The sequence below is a fragment of the Triturus cristatus genome, chromosome 4_2 (genome assembly GCF_964204655.1).
Source record: "Triturus cristatus chromosome 4_2, aTriCri1.1, whole genome shotgun sequence".
NCBI lineage: Eukaryota > Metazoa > Chordata > Amphibia > Caudata > Salamandridae > Triturus > Triturus cristatus.
Window position 1 is genome coordinate 366,627,433 of NC_140586.1, and position 21,904 is coordinate 366,649,336.

Below are 21,904 nucleotides of genomic sequence, written 5' to 3' on the forward strand. Positions count from 1 at the left end.
CGGGGAGGGAGCGAGCCCTTCGTGTGGCCTGTCCAACATGCGTCCCCCCCAGCTGAAGGCGGGGAGAGTCACCCATCTTCTTGAGGACTCTCCTCGTCGAGGCGGAAAAAGCGTGACAGGCCATCTGCGTTGGCGTGGTCTTGGCCCGGTCGGTGCTCCACGGTGAAGTCCATTCCCTGCAGGGAAATGGACCAGCGCAATAGTTTTGGGTTCTCCCCCCGCATCTGCATCAGCCACTGCAGGGGTCGATGGTCGGTTTGTACCCGGAAGTGGGTACCGAAGAGATAGGGCCGGAGCTTTTTGAGGGCCCACACCACTGCGAAGGCCTCCCTCTCGATGGTGCTCCAGCGCTGTTCTCGGGCCAGGAGACGTCGACTGATGAAGGCCACCGGCTGGTCATGACCTTCGGGGTTCAATTGGGAAAGAACCGCTCCGATGCCGTGGTCGGAGGCGTCTGTCTGTACCACAAATTCCCGACCGTAATCGGGGGCCTGGAGCACAGGGGCGGTGCACAGGGCGGCCTTCAGCTTCTCGAAGGCCGCTTGACAATCGGGGGTCCAGTTAATCCGCTTTGGTTGGTTTTTGGACGTGAGACCCGTGAGGGGCCCCACGATGCTGCCGTAGTCCTTCACGAACAGCCGGTAGTAGCCGGTGAGCCCTAAGAAGGCTCGGACCTCGGTCTGGGTGACGGGGGGCTGCCAGGACTGGATGGCAGCAATCTTAAGTTGCAGCGGGGCCACCAGCCCGCTTCCCACTTGGTGCCCAAGGTAGGTCACGGACCCTTGGCCAATTTGGCATTTGCCGGCCTTAATTGTGAGGCCGGCCCGCTGGAGGGCCTGTAGGACTTCTTGGAGGTGGAGGAGGTGGTCGGACCAGTGGCGGCTGTATACAGCGATATCTTCCAGGTAGGCAGCGCTGAACTCTTCGAGCCCCGCCAGGACCTGGTTCACAAGGCGTTGAAACGTGGCGGGGGCGTTCTTCATGCCGAAGGGCATGACCCTGAATTGGTAGTGGCCATCGGGGGTAGAGAAGGCTGACCGTTCCTGAGCCCGGGGTGTGAGACCGATCTGCCAGTAGCCCGCTGTTAGGTCGAAGATACTGAGGTAGCGGGCGGCCACCAGCCGGTCGATCAATTCGTCCGCTCGGGGAATAGGATGAGCGTCGGTCCGGGTGACAGCGTTCAAGCCCCGGTAGTCGACGCAGAATCTCAGTTCAGGTGTGGTGCCGGGGGCAGCGGCCTTGGGGACTAATACAACCGGACTGGCCCAGGGACTGTCCGAGGGCTCGATGACCCCGATCGTGAGCATTTTGGCCACTTCCTCTTGTATGCAGGCCCGTACCCGATCTGGTACGCGGTAGGCCCGGTGTCGGATAGGGGGACTGTCCCCGGTGTCCACGTCGTGCAAACACCAAGGGGTGACCCCGGGGGTGAGGGAGAACAGGGTAGCGAACCGCAGCAGGAGGTTCCGGCAGCCCTGGCGTTGCTCCGGGGTGAGGGCATCGGAGAGCCGGACCCCGTCCACGGAACCGTCATTCTCCTGAGTCTTCAGGAGATCCGGGAGGGGTTCGGAGTCTTCCTCTGCCCCACTGTCCGTAGCCATCAGGAGGCTGAGTTCTGAGCGCACAAAGTGTGGTTTGAGTCTGTTGGTGTGGAGGACCCGAAGGGGGTTCCGGGAGGTCCCCATGTCGATGAGGTAAGTGACGGGGCTTTTGCGCTCGACCACCTTGAAGGGCCCCGTCCACTTATCTTGCAAGGCACATGGTTCGGTGGGGGACATCACCCACACTTGTTGACCAGACTCGAACTCGACGGAGGAGGCATTGTGATCATACCATCTCTTCATGTCTTCCTGGCTGGCCTCGAGGTTCGCCTTGGCCATCTCCCTGAAGCGCCGGGTCTGATTGCGTAGGGCCAGGAGGTATTTGAAGACGTCTGGAGGGGTCTTTAGGGGGGCCAACTCCCAACCTTCCCTGACTAGGCTGAGGGGCCCTCGCACAGGGTGCCCGTACAGGAGTTCGAAAGGGCTAAAGCCGAGGGACTTCTGGGGAACTTCTCGGTAGGCGAAGAGGAGGCACGGGAGTAGTACATCCCACTGGCGACGGAGGGGCTCTTCCAATCCCCCAATCATCCCCTTGAGAGTGCGGTTGAAACGCTCCACTAGTCCGTTCCCTTGGGGGTGATAGGGGGTCGTGAATCTGTAGGTGACCCCGCATTGTTGCCAGAGGGACTTCATGTATTTGGAGATGAAGTTCGTGCCTCGGTCGCTGACGACTTCTCGGGGGAAGCCCACCCGGGAGAAGATCCCCATTAGGGCCCGGCCAACCACCGGAGCTGTCACGGTTCGTAGGGGCACCGCCTCGGGGTAGCGGGTGGCGTGGTCCACCAGTACCAGGATGAACCTGTGTCCTTGTGCCGTGCGGGGGTCCAGGGGCCCCACAATGTCTATTCCTACCCTCTCGAACGGGGTGGTGACCACAGGGAAGGGTTGCAGAGGGGCTTTCAGCTTACGGCCACTCTTCCCGCTGGCTTGGCACGTGGGGCAGGACCGGCAGTGGTTCAGGACGTCGTTCCTCATTTTCGGCCAGAAAAAGTGGGTCACTAGGCGACTGTAAGTCTTGTCCTGGCCCAGGTGTCCAGCCAGGGGGACATCGTGGGCCAGGTTGAGTAGGAAGTCTCTGAAGCGGAGAGGTACCACCAGCACCCGACCGGCCCCTAGCTCCGCGATTCTCTGTTCGCTGTATAGCAGGTCGTTATCCCAATAGACCCAATGAGTTCCGGTGGCGTCCCCTGCGCTCTAGGCGCTGGCTTGCTGTCGGAGTCCCTCGAGGGCGGGGCAGGTCTTTTGCTCCTGGCGGAACTGTTCTTGGGTGGGCCCCCCTTCTTGACGCCACTGAGCCAGGCCGGGAAGGTCCTGGGGTTGCGCGACTCCTTCGGCCGTTGGTTCTGGGGGGTTGGCCTCGTCGTTGTCCTCTACTGGGGCGACCGGGGGTGGAGGTGCTGGCCATTCCGGTTCTTCTGATCGGGGGACAGCACGGGCGGCCATGGACCGGGTGGTTATGCAGGCCCAGTCCGGGAGGCCCAGCATCCCCAGGTGCTCTCTTCTCTCGACGGTGGCCCACGGGGAACTCTCGAGGTCATTCCCCAGGAGGCAGTCCACGGGGGCATCATCCCGGACCATCACCTTCAACAGGCCGGAGACCCCTCCCCATTCGAATGGGACGCAGGCCATTTGACACAGACTTTCGGAATTGTCGGCTGAGCGGACGGGGCAGAGAATGTTCGGCAGGATCTGCTCGGGCTTCACCAGGTGACAGCGGACGGCCGTCACACTGGCGCCCATGTCACGTAAGGCCTCGGCCCGACGCCCATTAATGGTCACCCACTGACCGTATTTCCGGGTGTTGGCGGGTAGGGGAGCCCGCGGGACCATGTCTTTTCCCCCGAGGCACGCTAGAACCATGGCGGCCGGTTCCCACTCTGGCCGGGCTGGCTCATATTCTTCCTGTTCCTCTGATAGTCGTTCTTCCCCCAGGGTGGCGGCAGCTACCTGGCGGGGCCTTGGTGTTTGGTTCTGCGGGCAGCTCGGGTCATTGGCGTAGTGGCCGACTCGCTGGCATCGGTGGCACGTGATGTTGGCTCGGAACCCAGGACGCATCGGGGGGTTGCCCCGGCCGGCCGGGGGCGGGGTGCTGGCCACGGGCGTTGCCGGGATGGTGTCTCTCCCTCGGCCCTGGCCTCCTCCTCCTCGAGGACGGTGCTGGCCTTGGTTGCTTCGGTTCTGCTCGTGTGGCCCTCTCCGGCCCACTCGGGTGCTTTCCCATCGGTCAGCTTCGGCGGCGAGCTGCCGGGGGTCAGTCAATTTACTGTCGAGGAGGTGCTGCCTGAGCTCGACGAAACAGTTGTTCGACAGGTGCTCCCATACCATAAGGTTAAAGAGTTGTTCGTAGGTCGTGACATGGCTCCCCTTGATCCAACCCTCGAAGGCTCGGCTGAAATAGTTAACGTACTCCACCCAAGTTGTACCCGGGATCCGGGTGCAATCTCTGAACCTCTGGCGGTACATCTCGGGTGTGAGGCCGTAGCGGGTGAGGAGGGCAGCCTTCATGTGGTCGTAGGACGACATTTGGTGATCTGGGAGCTGCAGCAGGGCATCGCGACCTTCGTTGACGAACCTCCCCCATAGTCCGGCTCCCCAATCACTCCGGTCGATCCGGTGGGAGGTCATGGCGATCTCGTAGGCTTTGAACCACTGTTGTATGTCGTCTTCTCGGACATACTCTCGGACAACATCCTTGGGGATGTGGACTTTTTCTCGGTTGGCCCCGGGGTGTGCGGTCGCTCAGGCACCCCCGGTTCTTTATTCTGTTTCCGAAGTTCTATTTCCGCCAGTTTGCGCTCGTGTTCGAGTGTTATTCTCTTTTCCTCAAGCTCTCTCTGTCTCTGCTTTTCTTCTCGTTCTTCTCGGAGCCGCATATGCTCTAGATTTAGTTTCTGCTCGGCTAACTTGAGTTCACCGTCCATCTTGAGTCGTGCCATTTCCAACTCGTGTAATCTGGTTCTTTCTCTTTCCTGGATCTCCTCCTGCGAGAGGCCCGTTCCCCGCTCCTCGGGAGCCGTGGCGTTCCCCTCCGGTGTGACACTGTTTCGGTCGGAGGGTCCGGCGATCCCAGTTTCTGTCCACGACTCAAGGGCGCGCTTCAAATCATCTTTTGTACTCAGGCCGGTGGTAGCAATGCCTAGTTCCATGCAGAATTCTTTTAGTTCGCGGTGGCTGTATTCTTCCAACTTATCCATTTGGAATCTTTCAGTGGAACCGCTATCTTTGGCTGACATCGTGGTTTTGTCGTGGGGTGAGCTACTCTCTGTACGATTACGCGTTGATTCGGATCGCACCGCTGGCCACCAATGTTAGACGGACCGGGAGGGTCGGCCGAGGACAAGGGGAGAGGTCTCCGGGGAGAGCCGTCTCCAGCGATCGTACAGATAAATAACTTCCCCCCCCCCACAGACAGACACCACACAAGGAGAAGATTTAGCGTTCTTTATATGCACTTCTTAAGGTACGATGAAATAGTACAAGGAGGTCTGGACTCAGGGGTCCCCTCGATTTAAGTCTCTCAGGATAGGGAAAGGGTAGCGGGACAGTCTGTTTACCAGTCTGGTAGTTTGGATGAAATGATGATTAGCTCACAATCCTCGAGCTTGGTGGTTTAGCTGGTACGGGCCGCGGCAGCGCCAGCAGGTCCCGGTAGAGATGGTCGGTACACGGTCCGCGGCAGCGCCAGCAGGTCCCGGTGAGGATGGTCGTTACAACGGGCCGCGGCAGCGCCAGCAGGTCCCGGTGAGGATGGTCGTTACAACGGGCCGCGGCAGCGCCAGCAGGTCCCGACGAGGATGGATGTTGCAGAAGGCCGCGGCAGCGCCAGCAGGCAGGACGATAGTTCGCAAGATAGGGCTACGGCAGCGCCAGTAGTCCGTCAAGGCTGAGTTCTCTCGGTGTCTCTCGACTCCAGGATCCAACTGCCTTCCTGCTCCGGAGCTGCCCCAGTTATAGGGCAGGCGCCCTTTGATGTCCAGACCCTCGCACTTGGAGGTCGGAGGGCCCGGGATGAAGGTGTCCAGACACCCAGCAGGGGGTGGAGCCAGCGCCTGGGGGAGCTGGAGGCGATCGGCACCTGGCGGGGGAAGAGCCCTTGACGCTTCGTTCTCCCATTGACCTGCCAAGTGGTCCGCTCACCTCCTGGGTGGATGGTGGTGCCGGGATGTCGGGGCCGGCCAGGCCCAGGGTTAGGGTCGGGTGGAGGCCACGCGGCCTCGTGGTGCAGGGCCCAAGATGGCGGCTTGACCCGGCCGGGGGAGCCGGTGGGGGCTGGGGCCCTGTCATGCGGGGAGGGAGCGAGCCCTTCGTGTGGCCTGTCCAACACACGCCATGGCTGTACCTACTTTTATTTTGTTGTTTTGTTTAAATAAAATGTTTTATATGTAAATCCATAGATGACTGAGATTCTCATTTGTCCAACCTCACATGCATCTTTTTTATTATAATTGTGCGACATCACCCAATTTGTTACGTTCCAGATATTCCGGAAGGTTGCTATCACATTTGTTTGCCGGGGTCAAGGGGGATGGCGGACAAGGGGCTGGTGGCGCGGGGTGTCGGGGCACTGTGGGGTATCCCAGCTGCAAGATCGTTGGCTTCATTGCATCTGTTGTCGTTCAGGTGTGGCTGTGGGCTGGGCTCCATTTCATGTTGCAGGTTGTAGTCTGACTTTACACCAGGTCAGAGCACATCTAAACTTCCTGGTGCTAACACACCTTAGTGCCTGTTTTGTACTCTCTTTGCCGATCTTGCTGGTGGTTGAGAAAGTTGCAAAGTGAGCCGCGCACCCTTTGTTTTCACACTAGGGGGCCGCTCTAGGGTCCGACTCCAAACTTTTATGAAAAATAAAAAGCGTTCACTTTTGATTAATTTACATTTGCCTCAAGGACCCCATTCTCCAAGGCATGCCCACATCTGCATATTTGTAAAAAAAAATTCCAAGAGGAGGGGGGCTGCGTGGCCACCCTCACAGGCCACTTCTGGCCCTGGGGACCAATCCCCTGGGGCCTGGCCTCTCTGTTAGTGACCGTGGGGGGATTCCCCAATTCCCCCACGGTCCCGCCGGCTCCCCGCCTCCTGCGGGAGTTGGCATTCTTTTTGGGCAACTGGACCGGCTAACATACAGATCCCCTTGCCCAAAAGCAATCCTGCTTTGCTTAATTGAACCGAGAGCAGGTTTTCCTCCTCTCGCTCCAACGAAGCAACCAGGGTTTGCTATGACAGTGTGCGAGACATGCTTCCACCTTCTCATACCAAACAACAACGTCGCGGGGGTGAGCTCCCCCGGAAATTGCAAGAGCCGGCCCTGAGGAGTGGCGGTCCCCAGGGCCATCAAGGGCTCCAGCAGGGGAGCCGCGCAGCCCCACTCCCTCTATTTTCAAAACCCCGGAGAAGTGGTGTTCCCCAGGGCTTCGGGGAGCCCGCAAAGCCCCCCCTGCATATTTAATTAAAACCCCGGGGAGTGGCGATCCCCGGAGCTTGGGGTGCCTCAGGCGCCCCCCAAACATTACAAATCAAGCCCTGGGGAGGTGGCGGTCCCCGGGACTGCAGGAGGGCCGTGTGCCCTCCCGCTCCTAATTTACATAGCCCTAGGGAGGCCCCGCAGGCCCCTGCAATATAATTATAGTATTACCCCCGGAACCTGGCCAACCCGGGGGCTCATTTAGATGAAGTGGGGCAGCCCCCGCTTCATTTGGTTTTTTTTCCAACTGGATTCGCACACCCAGCGCACATTCCGACGTTTTTATTTTTAAATAAAAAAAAAATGTGGTCCTGGGGGTTCTTGTTGGACCCCCCTGAGCAGAACTAGGGGGTCAGGGTGTTTCTACCCTGCCCCCTTTTCTTCTCTTTTAATATTTTTTCAACAGTTTCCTTGTGACTCGGTTCTACCGAGTCACAAGATGGCTGCCAATACTTCCTGGTTTGGAGCGTTGGCAGCCAATCACAGTGAAGCGCGTGGTCGGAAGGGTGCGCAAACCCACTGCTGCCACAGATATTGAAACATTTATTTTTGAATTTCTCAGCAACTACTGAACGGATTTACACCATTTAAAAAAAAAGTCGCTTTCTGAATCAAGCACTACCTTTTTGCCAAATTTGGTGTAATTCCGTTCAGCAGTTCGGGCTGTAGCCTTGGCTAAATTTTCCTTTGGGAAATTGATTTTTTGACTCTTATTTTTTTAATTTCTCAGCAACTACTGAATGAATGTACACCATTTAAAAAAAAGGTTGCTTTATGAACCAAGAGCTACCTTTCTACCAAATTTGGTGTAATTCCGTTCAGCAGTTCGGGCTGTAGCCTGTCTCAAAATCTCCTATGGAAATTAACACACAAAAATGGGACCCCCCTTGTTTCTCAGCCCCCGCTTGACGAATCACCCCCAAACTTTCAGGATAGGAGCTGACCTGGATAGACTTTTTTGGGAGAATTTTGTGAAGATTCGTCAAACGACACCACATTTATTATTATTTATTAGCAAATCAAAAAATGCTTTTCCCATGAAAATTAGTTTCTAACTATAACTACCTACTAGGGACCGCCAGTAGATGATATATATATATATATATATATTTTTGGCATATTTATATAGCGCAAACTCAACCCGAAGGTATTAGAGCCCTTCACACGAGCACCGTATTTACATTACACATGCAGGCACGGGGAGATTATATGATTTGCCCAGAATCACAGGATTTGGACACGACCCTGAGGCTCGAACCCTGGTTTCCAGCACCAAAGTCAGACCACATCCCCTCCCCGTAATATTGCGCTTTCGCAGGCGAAACGCGTTCTTCCAAGCTGTTTCAATAAATTATTTGGCCAGAACTTTGCCTGTGGGAGAAAGAAAGCGCAATATTACGAACCGTTCCTGTGTGGTCCCTTGGCGACGACACACCCGTTAGTCTGGACAGCGGTGGCTGTACCGAGGAGAAGAGGAGTGAAAGTTTGAGCCCGCCGCCCCCCGCACTGTGAATTGAGGAGGAGCTGATTACAAGCACCCTCTGGATGGCAGGAAAAGTACCGGGATCTGGAAGCGATCGCGGCTGAGTCGTGGGACCTGCACGAGACGCCACAGTATTCCCAGGTAGGGAGCGCCTGAAAACACAATACGGGAAATGGGGAAGCCAGCAATAACATTTAAATTTCTAAATAGCACTGGGCTATTAGAGACTTGCGGTTTTTGGCCATAGGCACCAGTGCCTGGTTTTGAAAGATTAAAATGTCAGCGGCGGAATTAAAAGAAAGAGAGGAGGCTGCACTCTCTATTTTCAATGATACGAGCATAATAATGGATTTGCCCACCAGGGGGCTATAAATTGCTAATGAGGAATAGTTACACGTGTTACCTGCAGTGCTTTTGCTCGGACTGAAGAAATCCTGTGAACAAGAGGCTTGTGGCCTCGAAACACGTAAGGAGGAAAATAAATGAAATCTGACGAACTTTCTGACGGTTTGGTTTTATTATGCCTGCAGTCGAGTGCACCTTCAAGCTTAAAGGAAACCTTGTGAAAACAATTATACCCAGCCTCCTTTGTCGTGGAAGGTTGCACCACTCGGAATTAAATTAAATGAGTCCGAAGGTTTGGAACTGTTCCTGAAACCTGACACGGGACTGCAGAAGTGAATCTAAAGGTACCGACAGTGGTTTAATTGGAGGCACACCGGAGGGTACAAAATTAATAAATCAAATTCGGTCTGCGCAGACCCCACCAGAGGGACCCCACCAGAGGGAAAATTTTAACTGTGAGTAACTACGTGTCCCAGAATGCATACTAATGGATTTGCCCACCAGGGGGCTATAAATTGCTAATGAGGAATAGTTACACGTGTTACCTGCAGTGCCTTTGCTCGGACTGAAGAAATCCTGTGAACAAGAGGCTTGTGGCCTCGAAACGCATAAGGAGGAAACTAAATGAAATCTGATGAACTTTCTCCCGGTTTGGTTTTATTATGCCTGCAGTCGAGTGCGCCTTCAAGCTTAAAGGAAACCTTGTGAAAACATATATATATATATATATATATGTATATATATATATATATATATATATTCACTGAAAAAACCATAGGTTTCAGGGGCGTTATAGTTAGCTGGACATTTCCCTCGTACAAAACCCTAGAAATTCCCTTGTTATAGTTAGTTCAGCTAACTATAACTCGTGCCCCCACCACTCATGACATGGTCAGTGACATCACTGATGACATCACTGATGACATCTGAAATGATATCACTGATGACATCACTGATGACATCATCCAGTGAGTGTGTGTTTCTGTAAATTTTAAATATGTTTAATATATATATAGGGAAAAACCTATGGAAGAATGAGTGAGTGTATAAGTGTGTGAATGGATGATTTAGTAGGTGTGTGACTGACTGTATAAGTGAGTCATTAAACGTATCTTACTGCAGACTAGTGACTAAACTGTGTGAATGTTTGTATCTGTCTGTCTGTTGGTGTATAAGCGGCTGCATGGTTTTGTGAATAGCTATATGAGTGTCTCTATGGGTTATTGATTGGTTGTCTGAGTATCTGTTTGGGTGCCTGAGTGTTTGTGTGGGTGGGGTGTGTGTGACTCTGTGCATACATGTGTGAGTGGGTGATTCTATGGGTGCATGGTTTTAAGAGTGCATCTGTGATGGACTGTATGGTTGGGTGAGTGTATGTATGGGTGTGTTAGTGATTGAATGTATATCTCAAGAGTAACTACATATGTGAAAGGCAGTATATATGTGTGTAAGAGTATATAAGTGGCTATATGTGAGAGTGTGTGATTGTGAGAGTGGCTGTATGGATGAGTGTGTGCTTGTATCAGTGATTGTATAAGAGCGTAAGAATGTGGTACTATTTTTATGAGTAATTGAACTTGTGTGTGTAGAACTGCATAGGTGAGTAAATGGGAGTGTGATTAATTATTTGCATGACTGACTAGGTGTGTGAGTACCTCTATGGATGCTTGGTGGTGTGTGAGTGTCTATGTAGGTATATAAATGCATATGATAGTCCTGTACTGAGTGACTGTAAGTATGAGTGACTGTACAGGTGAGTGAGTGGATGTGTGTGTAGATCTAAGAGTCAATGAGTGGGTATGTAGTTATTGGTATTGGAGTATCTATGGTTTTGAGAATGGACGTCTGAAATTTTGATTGAGTATATCAAAGGGTGTGAGAAGATGCACTAATTGATCGCATGGATGACGTCATCAGTGATGTCATTTCAGATGTCATCAGTGATGTCATCAGTGATGTCACTGACCATGTCATGAGTGATGTAATATATGACGTCATCAGCAGTGCATTGCGGGGGCGCGAGTTATAGTTAGCTGAACTAACTATAACAGGGGAATTTCTAGGGTTTTGTACGAGGGAAATTTCCAGCTAACTATAACGCCCCTGAAACCTATGGTTTTTTCAGTGAATTTCGAAGGTTTTTTAAATGCCAATTCCTAACTATAACGCCCCTGAAACCTATGGTTTTTTCAGTGAATTTCAAAGGTTTTTTAAATGCTAATTCCTAACTATATCAGGCCTGAAACCTATGGTTTTTTCAGTGAATTACAAAGGTTTTCTAAATGACCATTTTGAATGTATTAATTGTTATACTGATTTTTTTTATACTGATTTACTACATTTTTTAAACCATTTATTTTTAGATATATTTTTTTTAATTACATTATAATTACATTATACATTACAATACAAAATATACTTTCTCAGAATGAATTACTTTAGTTAAAATACTTGGCAAATAGGCAACAGACTTTTAAGTACAGTAGTTACAGTTGTTGCAATGGCCAACACAATTTCAAACACAAAGCAACATTGAGCTCAATGTGAATTTCTAGTTAAATGCAATTAGTTACTTTATGGATTACTTTTCTAACCACAAGACTGGATCCTAGATTCAGTCCTTGGACATCTCCTGTAAACAGTTGAGTAAAAGCACTTTGGTTACAGTAGTGATTTTTAAGGAATATTATTGTATTTTAAAAGTTGACACTTAGAAACTTTTTCCCATAGAATCACCAATGTTATCCTATGGCAGAAAATTCACTTAGCAGGTAAGTAGGGTTATCGTTACTTTTTCTTACTCAGTGGTGGATCCTTTAGTTTGTGAAAATAGACACAGAAATGTTTCTGGTGAAAACCACACAATGGATTCCTATGGAAGGAAATACAAGTTACTGGTAAGTACGCTTAGAATTACTTTTCAAGGTCAGTGCTGGGCTAAAAGATGCAGCCCTGGGTTCTCTCCTGATAACAGGTCAGTAAATCGGAATTCGTACTTCGGCTGATTTTAGAGGAATATTTGTACATTTCAAAAATGGACACTTAGAAAATTTTCTGGTGAAAACCACACAATGGATTCCTATGGAAGGAAATACAAGTTACTGGTAAGTACGCTTAGAATTACTTTTCAGGGTCAGTGCTGGGCTAAAAGATGCATCCCTGGGTTCTCGCCTGATAACAGGTGAGTAAATCGGAATTCGTAGTTCGGCTGATTTTAGAGGAATATTTGTACAATGGTGAAGGAAGGGGGAGGGGCCTGAGGTGACGTGTGCAAACACGCCCTGTGGCGCATTTTAAGTTGGGGAATTAATTCCTTTTCAATCCTGAGGTCCCCTGGGGGCCAACTAGCCCACCAGGTACCTCCAGTATGCGCCAGGGAGCTGCATTGCAGAGAGGTATTCAGAGGCCACACCCCTTTTTACAACACTCTGCAACACAGCTCCGTGGCGCTTACTGGAGGTACCTGGTGGGCTAGTTGGTCCCCAGGGACCCTCAGGATTGAAGAGGAATTCATTCCCCAACTTAAAAAGCACCACAGTGCGTGCTTGCACAGATCTCACCTCAGGCCCCGCCCCCTACCTTCACCACTGCGCAAACGCGCCCCGTGGCGCGTTTTAAGTTGGGAGATTAAGTCCCCTTGAATCCTGAGGTCCCCTGGTGTCCAACTAGCCCACCATGTACTTCCAGTATGCGCCAGGGAGCTGCCTTGCAGAGAGGTGTTCAGAGGCCACACCCCTTTTTACAACACTCTGCAACGTAGCTCCGTGGCGCTTAGTGGAGGTACCTGATGGGCTTATTGTCCCCTAGGGGACCTCTGGATTGAAGAGGAATGAATAGCCCAACTTAAAACGCGCCACAGGGCGTATTTGCACAGTATCACCTCAGGCCCCGCCCCCTACCTTCACCACTGTGCAAACGCGCCCCGTGGCGCGTTTTAAGTTGGGAGATTAAGTCCCCTTGAATCCTTAGGTCCCCTGGCGGCTAACTAGCCCATCAGGTACCTCCAGTAAGCGCCAGGGAGCTGCGTTGCAGAGAGGTGTAAAAAGGGGCGTGGCCTCATTACACTTCTCTGCACCGCAGCTCCCTGGCGCATACTGGAGGTTCCTGGTGGGCTAGTTGGCCCCCAGGGACCCCCAGTTTTGAAGGGGAATTCGTTTCCCCTCTGCAAACGCGCCAGGGGGCACGTTTGCAGAGTGATGAAAGGAGGGGGCGTGGCCTCCTCCCGATCCCGTTTTTTAAATATTTCTCCTTTTTAAGAAGGGGGGCTGTGCAGCCCCCCTTCTTTTTCTCATTTTTTGGCCCTGGGGACCTCATCCCCCAGGGCCTGCCCCCAATTTGTCTTTTTTATTTAAAAAAAAAAAAAAATCGGGAAGGGGGCCGCGTGGCCCCCCTCCCGAGGCCATAATTTTCCCCGGGGACCCCATCCCCCGGGGCATGGCCCTTTTTATTTATTTTTTATTTATGGAGGGGGGCTGCGTAGCCCCCCTTCTGTGGCCCATTTTGGCCCCGGGGACCCCATCCCCCGGGGCCGTTTAAAAAAAAAAATGTAATTTATCTTTGGGAGGGGGGCCATGTGGCCCCCCTCCCGGGCCACTACTGGCCCCGGGGACCCCATCCCCGGGGCCTGGCATTCACGTTGGGGACCGTGGGGAGGGTCCCAATCCCCCCACGGCCCCGCCGGCTCCCCGCGTCCTGCGGGAGCCAGCATTGCTTTTCCACATGGGGAGCAGCTAACATGCTGCTCTCCTTGTGGAAAAGCAATCGTCTTTGATATTTGGAAGACAGAGCAGGTTTCCTGCTCTCTCTTCCAAATACCAAAGCGAGGCTCCCACCCTGCCATAGCAAACAGCAGTGTCCTGGGGGTGGGCACCCCGGGACACTGCAGGAGCCGGCCCTGGTGGGTGGCGGTCCCCAGGGCCATCTTTGGCTCCAGGAGGGGGGCCGCGCGGACCCCTCCCACTGAATTTTAAGCCCCGGGGGGTGGTGGTCCCCAGGGCTTGGGGGTCCGTAACGGACCCCCTATTTAAATATTTAGTGCCCCGGAGAGGTAGCAGTCCCCGGGGCGTGTGGGGGGGCTCGAGCCCCCCCACACTGGTATTTTTATTTGTTTTTTTAAAACAAGCCCCGAGGGGTGGCGGTCCCCGGGGCTGCGGGGGGCCATGAGCTCCCCGCATACATTCAGTTAAGCCCCGGGGGGTGGTGGTCCCCGGGGCTGGGGGGCCCCTCTGGGCCCCCCATTATGATAAAAACATTGCCCCCGGGACTTGGCCCCCCCGGGGGCTAAATAAAAACGAAGCGCGGAAGCCCGCGCTTCGTTTTTTTTGTTCATTTGCGGGATGCGCGGACCCTACGCGCATCCCGTGATTTTTAAAAAAACAAAAACATTTTTTGGGGGCCTTGGGGGTCCTTGTGGGACCCCCTGAGCAGGCCTAGGGGGTCAGGGTGTTTCTACCCTGCCCCCTTGTAGCGTTTTGCGTCTTTGTTTTTGTGCTTTCTTGTGTTGGCAGCCAATTAGCATTCAGCTCGTGCTCGGGAGGGTTCGGGGAGGGTGCGGGGAGGATCCGCGGATCCTCCCCGGCCATAGATATATATGTACTTTTTACTCTAATTTTCTCAGGAACTACTGAACGGATTTACACCGTTTAAGCAAAAGGCACGAGTCTGAACTGAGGACTACCTCTTTGCCAAATTTGGTGTCATTCCGTTCAGCGGTTCGGGCTGTAGCTGCGACAACAGATCCTATGGGAAATTGCATGGGGAAAACGTGTTTTGGGACCCCCCTTTTTTCTCGGCCCCCGCATAACGAATCACTGCGAAACTTTCAGGGTAGGAGCGGAGCAGAGCTGGCCAAAAGTTTGGAAATTGTTTCGGAGATTCGTCAATCGGCGCCAAAGATATTCCCCATAGAATGTTGCGGATTTCCTATGGAAAATAGGTCCTAACTATAACTATCGACCGGAGACCACCAGTAGATAATATATATATATATATATATTACCTACTGGCGGTCGCCAGTAGGTAGTTATAGTTAGGACCTATTTTCCATAGGACATCTGCAACATTCTATTCCCAATAAGTCTAGCGCCGGTTGACGAATCCTCGCGAAATTTTCCAAACCTTTGGCCAGCTCCGCTCCGCTCCCACCCTGAAAGTTTTGCGGTGATCCGTCAAGCGGGGGCCGTGAAAAAAGGGGGGTCCCAAAACACGTTTTCCCCATGCCATTTCCCATATGAGGCCACACCCCTTTTTACACGTCTCTGCAATGCAGCTCCCTGGCGCTTACTGGAGGTACCTGGTGGGCTAGTTGGCCGCCAGGGGACCTCAGGATTCAAGGGGACTTAATCTCCCAACTTAAAACGCGCCACGGGGCGCGTTTGCACAGTGGTGAAGGTGGGGGGCGGGGCCTGAGGTTATACTGTGCAAACACGCCCTGTGGCGCGTTTTAAGTTGGGCTATTCATTCCTCTTCAATCCAGAGGTCCTCTAGGGGACAATTAGCCCATCAGGTACCTCCACTAAGCGCCACGGAGCTGCGTTGCAGAGTGTTGTAAAAAGGGGTGTGGCCTCTGAACACCTCTCTGCAAGGCAGCTCCCTGGCGCATACTGGAGGTACCTGGTGGGCTAGTTGGCTGCCAGGGGACCTCAGGATTCAAGGGGACTTAATCTCCCAACTTAAAACGTGCCACGGGGCGCGTTTGCACAGTGGTGAATGTAGGGGGCGGGGCCTGAGGTGAGATCTGTGCAAACACGCACTGTGGCACTTTTTAAGTTGGGGAATTATTTCCTCTTCAATCCTGAGGGTCCCTGGGGACCAACTAGCCCACCCGGTACCTCCAGAATCCTCGCGAAATTTTCAAAATAGGTGGGGCGCTCCGCTCCACTCCTTCCCTGAAAGTCTCGGGGGGATTCGTCAAGCGGTGGCTGAGAAAAAGGGGGGGTCCCAAAACGCGTTTTCCCCATGCATTTTTCCATAGGACCTTTAGTCCAAGCTACAGCCCGAACGGCTGAACAGAATTTCTTGAAATTTGGCAGAGAGGTAGTCCTCAGGTCAAGGATGTGCCTTTTGCAGGTCTGGTGTAAATCTGTTCGGTATTTCCTGAGAAAATAGCATTTAAAAGCATATATATATCTATAGGCGCGCTCCGTGCGCGTACGGTAAAAAACCTTAAAAAAAATAAATAAATACATAACTTAGCATTTAAAAAATCGTACAAATTCACTGAAAAAACCATAGGTTTCACACACATTATAGTTAGGAATTAGCATTTAAAAAACCTTGCAAATTCACTTAAAAAAACATAGGTTTCCCACATGTTATAGTTAGCTGGACATTTCACTCGTGAAAAACCATTGAAATTCCCCCGTTATAGTTAGTGCAGGCAACTATAACTCACGCGACCGCAATCCTCTGCTGATGACGTCAGATATTACATCACTGATTACATATGTGTCTTTCTGAAAAATAAATATTTGTAATATATGTATAGCTAAAGATTAATGGAAGAAGACATGGGTAAATAGGTGTCTAAATACAGTGATGTAATATCTGACGTCATCAGCAGAGGATTGCGGTCGTGTGAGTTATAGTTGCCTGCACTAACTATAACGGGGGAATTTCAATGGTTTTTCACGAGTGAAATGTCCAGCTAACTATAACATGTGTGAAACCTATGGTTTTTTAAGTGAATATATATATATATATATATATTATCTACTGGCGGTCGCCAGTAGATAGTTATAGTTAGGACCGTGTTTCCATAGGAAATCCGCAACATTCTATTTGGAATAACTTTGGCGCCGGTTGACGAATCCTCGCGAATTTTTCAAAACTAATGGGGCGCTACGCTCCGCTCCTACCCTAGTCTCGGGGGGATTCGTCAAGCGGGGGCTGAGAAAAAAGGGGCGTCCCAAAACGCGTTTTCCCCATGCATTTTCCCATAGGACCTTTAGTCCGAGCTACAGCCCGAACGGCTGAACAGAATTACTTGAAATTGGGCAGAGAGGTAGTCCTCAGGTCAGGGATGTGCCTTTTGCAGGTCTGGTGTAAATCTGTTCAGTAGGTCCTGAGAAAATAGCATTTAAATCAATATATATATCTGTAAGCGCGCTCCGTGCGTTTACGGTAAGCTTACCGTACGCGTACGGTGCCGTGCGCGAGCTCAATTCTGATTGGTGGTTACATGACTGTAAACATTCGAATCGGTCAAAAGCAGAAAGTATCGGCCGCCATTTTCTGTCTATCGCACTGAAAAACAAAGGTTGATAACATGAAAAGGGGGCAACGAAGAGAGTTGCAGACCCCCTAGCGTTCGTCAGGGGGTTCACGAAGGACCAAAAAGTATGAAAAATAAATTTAATAATTTTCAAAACAAATCGCGGAGTGCGCGTACGGTAAGCTTACCGTACGCGTACGGTCAAAAAAAAAAAAAAAAAAAGAATTAACAATCACATTTAATATATAAATCTAAGGACCCCCAAGGGAGAAAAAAACAATTGATATTTTGTAAAAAATGGCGAGGCGTGCACGGTACGAAATGCGCAACGTGGGTGCTCGGTGCGCAAAGCGCACCGAGCACCCACAGCGCGCGCACGGTGCGCGAAGCGCCCCGTGCGCGCAAAAATTAAAAATAAATACATAACTTAGCATTTAAAAAAACGTACAAATTCACTGAAAAAACCATAGGTTTCACACACGTTATAGTTAGGAATTAGCAGTTAAAAAACCTTGCAAATTCACTTAAAAAACCATAGGTTTCACACAAGTTATAGTTAGCTGTACATTTCACTCGTAAAAAACCAATGAAATTCCACGTTATAGTTAGATCAGGTAACTATAACTTGCGCGACCGCAATGCACAATGTGTCATTTCAGATGTCATCATTGATGTCATGAGTGATGTCACTGACAATGTCATAAGTGATGTAATATGTGACGTCATCAGCAGTGCATTGCGGGGGCGCGAGTTATAGTTACCTGATCTAACTATAACGTGGAATTTCATTGGTTTTTTACGAGTGAAATGTACAGCTAACTATAACTTGTGTGAAACCTATGGTTTTTTAAGTGAATATATATATATATATATATATATATATATACATATTTCCTACTGGCAGTCGCCAGTAGGTAGTTATAGTTAGGACCTATTTTCCATAGGAGATCCGCAACATTCTATTTGGAGTAACGTTGACGCCAATTGACAAATCTACCCGAAATTTTCCAAACTTTTGGCCAGCTCCCGTCCGCTCCTATCCTGAAAATTTCACGGTGATTCGTCAAGCGGGGGCTGAGAAAAAAGGGGGGTCCCAAAACATGTTTTCCCCATGCATTTTCCCATAGGACCTGTTGACGCAGCTACAGCCCGAACTGCTGAACGGAATTACACCAAATTTTGCAAAGTGGTAGTCCTTAGTTCAGACTCGTGCCTTTTGCTTAAATGGTGTAAATCCGTTCAGTAGTTCCTGAGAAAATTAGAGTTGAAAAGATAGATATATCTGGGCGGAGCCTAACCACACATCTCATTGTGAGATCTAATTGGCTGTCGGTACATCATCCAAGAAGTGTTGGCAGCCATCTTGGGACCAATATACATGATAGCACCTCATTAAAAAGCATTGCAGTTAATAGAAGGTTTCAAGACTTTAGTTACATTATAAATCATTTGTTGATGTTACCATACTCATTTTAGGAATTGTGGTGTGTTCTAAGGTGATTTTACCATGTGAAAATGCCTTCTGCTGTGATATCATGAATCATGTTTGAGAGAAAACTATTTTCTCATGCTTTTCCCACAGAGGTTTGGAAGGCGATCTATAAGCTAAACTGAGAGCATATTTTCTGTAAATTCACATTATCTTTCTCAGTCATGTGAGAATGAAGTCTGACATTATAAGTAAAATATGTACATCCAACAACGGCAGAGACTGTCAGTTGATTCCTTTGTGTTCTATTGCAGCTTCCCAGAGTGTTCTAAAGAACAACTAGAGCGCTAACAGTCCTACTTATGACAAACGTATTGCACACCTGAATTTATGGCAAATGTGTGACACATCTGAATGCCTTCTTGATGGAATCAAAGTAAAAAACTGAAAGTATTTCCTACTGAAGAGACTGTAGTAAATGAGGAAATTAGGAAACTTCATAACAAATAAGTCTCCCAAAATGGCCACAGGAGACAAAAGAGCCCAAATGTAGCCCAAATATCACCCAGATGTAGCCCAAGTATAGCCCAATAACAGAATGTCCCAGAGTGTTCTAACGAACAACTAGAATGCTAACAGTCTTACTTATGACAAAAGTATGGCACACCTGAAGCCATCTTGATTGGAATAAAGTTGTAACACTTAAAACATTTAATTTACAAAGGAACAAAATGAGGGGGTTCATTTTGCAGTAGAAATTATGATTAGTGCTGCAGAAAGAAAAATTAGGGCACATTTTGACTTCTCAAATCCTCTTCTATTTCATGAAAAATTCTGACATGCAGACTGAAACATGCACTTTGAATACCAGCAGCAGACTTCCCTGGTGAACAGTAGCTTTACTACAGTGATCTAATGAGCAACTAGAGTGCTAACATTCAGAATTTATGGCAAATGTGTGACACATCTGAATGTCTTCTTGATGGAACCAAAGTAAAAAACTGAAAGTATTTCCTACTGAGGAGACTGCAGTAAATGAGGAAATTAGGAAACTTCATAACAAATAAAACTCCCAAGATGGCCACCAGAGACAAAAGAGCCCAAATGCAGCACAAATATCACCCAGATGTAGCCCACATGTAGCCCAATGACAGAAGTGTGCAAAACACTTATTTTTTGGTGTATTTGCAGTTTTCTATAGTGCAGACTTGTCAGGTATTGGAGTGCTTTATATGAGCATTGGTTACATCACACAAGATCAAATTCATTTTGGTTGTAGACATGGGGAGATTAAGTGATTTGACCAGAATCACAGAATGTTGAGCTGAAGCAGAAACTCCAACCTGGTTCCCCAGTTGCAAAGTCTGCAGCTCTGGAAGTAACACAACATCCTCTCCCCTAAGTGCAACATTTAATCAAGTGGTCAACTGGATAAAAAAACATAAAGATTACAAATAATTTAAAAGTTCTTTGTCGTTATTTGAAAACTCAGAAAATATCTCCTCATTTTAGTTTTTTAGAGCACTAACCATAATTTTGATGCAAATAAGACCCTCTCATATATGTAATTCCTAAAGTAAATGCTCTAGGTATTACAATTTTGATTACATCAAGATGACATCAGGCGTTCCACACTTTTGTAATAAATATAGAATGTTAGCAATCTAGCTGTTCATTGGGATACTGTTGAGAAGCAGAGGCCAGGGGCACGGACTCTGAAAATGGAAGGCAGGTAGGAGAGTGCAGAGGCAACAATTTGACCACACTGGGCAAGCAGGAAGGGCAGTGGCAGCACAACAGACTATGGAGGGCAGTGGAAAGGGGGGCAGGGGCAACAAACCAACAATACAGGACTGGCAAGAGAGGCTGTGGCAATATAATAGACCATTGTGGGCAGAAGGAAGAGGCAGTGGTAGTATAACCATACATGCCAACAGACCCGTTTCAGCCAGGAAACGTCCAATGTTTTTAAGCTCAAATGGGCTTTATTTGATCTGTCTCCTGTCTACAATCTCCTCGTTTTCAATGTAACTCAAAGGGGAAAACAATACCCCATTTTTTTTCCAAAATCTCCCACAAGTTCAAAATGTTCACAAGTATAGTACATTGGATCATGGTAGGCAGGAGGAATTGGGGTAGGGACATAGACTCGGATAACAGAGGACAGGAGGGACATGGAGAGGTGCACCAAACTGACCCTACAGGGCAGGCATCAGGGTTTGCAGCAGCACAATACACCACACAGGGCATGCGGGACAGGAGTGCAGCACAACAATCCATAGATAGCAGTAGGGAGGGGACAGGACCATGCACATGGACAACAGAGAACAGAGGGGAAAGAGGCAATGGTAGCTAGCTGACCATAATGGACAGACAGGAGAGAAATCTGCAGCATAACAGCCCATAAAGGGCAGGAGGGATGGATCAGGGGCATTACAATGGAACAGACAAGCCAGGAAGGAGGGAATAGGGGTCTGCACATGGAAACAAAGGGCTGGGGACAAGGGGGCAGGGCAGGAGCAGCCAGATGACCATGGAGGTCAGGCAGGATGGGCACTAGAAACAAGACACACCATGGAGAGCAACAGTGATACTATGATGGCATACACACAGACCTTGGAGGGAAGGTGGGAGGGGGTCAGGGGCAGCTAGCTGACCACACAGGGAAGGTGGGAGGGGCCATGGCAGCACAGAAGACCATGCATGGCAAGCAGGAGGTTTAGTGGCAGCATAATGGCTATCATGGGCAAGAAGGAGGGTGCAGGGGCATGCACAAAGGACCATGGAGGATAGAAGGGAGGATCAGGACCTGGGCACAGACAAGAGAGTTCAGGGAAAGGGGCCTCACAACAGACTGCGTGGGGCAGGCAGGAGGAGCAGTTGCAGCACAACAGACCAGGGAGGGCAGAAGGGTGTGGCAGTAAAATGGACCATGGAGGACAGGAGGAAGGGGATAGGGGCATGGCATGTGGACAGGCAGGGTGGAGGTGGCAGGGACAGGTTACAGTCATCTGACAATACTAGGCAGGTGGGAGGGGAGTGGCAGCTCAACAGAACACTCAGAGTAGATAGGAGTGGCAGGTCCATGGAACATGGTGGGCAAAAAGGATGGAGCAGGGGCATGCACAAAGACATCGGAGGGCAGGGGGAAGGAGAATAGGGGCAGCAAGCTAAGCACAGAGGCTAAGCAGGAGGTCAATGATGGGCCATAGAATTGGGCAATGGAGGGCAGGAGGAGTGGACTCGTACATCATGCTAAATGGAGGGCAGTGGCAGCACATCAGACCATGCATGGCAGGAGGGAGGAGGCTAGTCCATGGATTCAGACAACAGAGGATAGGGAGGAGGTGGATGGGGCATCAAGCTAACTGTT